Below are 2,115 nucleotides of genomic sequence, written 5' to 3'. Positions count from 1 at the left end.
TACATTAGATATAAGTAACTTATTTAAAGATTTAACACAAATTATAAAATTTCATTTTTTGTAAGTAAAAACTACTTATAAATGGAACGTTTAAATTTCACCTTGCAAAGTTGAGGCTTACAGTCTAATTAAATAATTTTTCGAAGGTTTTTAAAATTCAGTAGTTTACGCATTATCAAGTTTTCAACTTGCCATAAGTTTCTTTGCTTTGTGACAGACTTCTTATAACATAGTCGGCTTGAACCGTAGAATGTGTAAAAAATATTAATGAAAGAAGAAGTCTTGTAAAATTACAAAATACAGAGTGATTATTTATATATTGTTACGTCTCCGTTTGTTAATTAACTTTCCGTAACTTCGTTCCGACGAAACTTTAGCGACACAAGTCCTTACTTAATAAAACTGGTTTATTCTTTCTGAATATAACTTGACGATACACTTGATTTCAACATTCGCGCTAAAACAAACGCTATAACGAACTTCAACAATATTTTCTCTGACTGCAGATCAATTACTCACTACCTACACACACATTGTCGCGTCACGCCGTCACCCTCTTATATATATACCAGTCTACCCTATATCTAGTAATCTCCCGACAATTCACGAAGGTACAAGATATTTCCAGAAAGCAGGGGGCGTGACACTAGTCACGTGACCTCGCTGATGCAACAATATATATATAAAAGTTTATAAGCGCGTCATACCTCCCTCCACAGGTTGCGGTAAGTTTGTGTGCTTATAACGCTAAAAATCAGGTTTTGATATTCGTCATGGACACAGAGCAGATGGCCCATTGTGTAGTTTTGTGCTTAACTAAAAACAAACAAACAAATAGCGTGTCATATTTCACAAAAGGAACGACATGAAGGTGAAATTAATTGCACAGGCAGACAGCCCAAAGTGGCTTTGCTCTTGGAAAAATACAGACACAAACGAAAGTGACAAAAAGCAGAGAAAGTCAGTTACACAAGATGGCGAAGTCGAACCGTCATCAACTATCAGACCAACCGAAAGAGACATTCAATGCAGGGCAATCAGAGGCGTAGCCATGGGGAGCCCGGCCCCCAGAAAAAAAATCTGGGAATAGTATTCACATATTATTTTTCAGCTTCTCTATATATAATAAATTCGTTTTATATCATTTAATAATAATAATAAAAAAATGAAACTTCTATAAACACAATTACATTTTATTTGATTTGTTTTAATGGCCATTTCATTAAAAACCTTGATCGATTTCAGCTTTTTAATTTATTGCCCCCCCTAAAGCTTTATTTTGTTTAATATTATTCTTTGCAACCTTGTGAATTGACCAAGAAAAATTTACAAATAGAATGTCTTCCCTTTAGCCACAAGATTGTAATTCTGGTTTACATATCACTCCTTACAAGATGCTTTAAATTTGATTCAATACTGGACCATTAACTACCCACACTTTAAATGGCTCTTGTTTAGGTAGTCTTTGTGGATACAGATTTGATTCTCCAGTGGCAACTAGATGTGTGGGAGAAAGTCAAGATTTCTTATCAGCATAGAGCTTTATATTTCACACAAGATTGAACAAATTCATTCCTTTTGCAAAGTCTCTTTGGATATGCCTGAACATAATTTATTATTCTGCTATTGCAATGGCACCTTAATATCTGAAAAAAAATCTTTCATCAGCTGTTTTCTTTCTTTTCTTATTTGACAGATCTTTTGTCCTTTTATAGTGTAAAGAATGCTGTATTACTCCTTATGAACTATCTATTCCTGCTTGAAGAATGGTATATTTTAAGATATAGTAGTTTATATAAATCCAGCTGTAATTGCCAAACACTAATCAATTAAAGAAAGAAAAATCTAACAAAAGTCTTGTAGAATTGAAGAAAAGTGATTGGGTAATAAATGTCTAAAAACAAACAACTTAAGAATCCTCTCAACTGTTCATGTGTTTCAACTGACTAAGTTTAAGGTTTTTTTGATACATTTGACAAGTAAAACTCAATAATATGCACAAAAGTAATATGTGGACAGCTTGCCGACATAGTTGGAAAGATGAACATCAAGTCAGTGGTACTGGTGAACAGACAATTCTTAAGAGAGATTGATTTTAACTTTTGTAAACATTTA

Source organism: Limulus polyphemus, unplaced genomic scaffold (assembly GCF_000517525.1).
Source record: "Limulus polyphemus unplaced genomic scaffold, Limulus_polyphemus-2.1.2 Scaffold2335, whole genome shotgun sequence".
In the NCBI taxonomy this organism is placed as follows: Eukaryota; Metazoa; Arthropoda; class Merostomata; order Xiphosura; family Limulidae; genus Limulus; species Limulus polyphemus.
The sequence above is the reverse complement of the archived record's forward strand: the minus strand, read 5'-3'. Positions refer to the sequence as shown.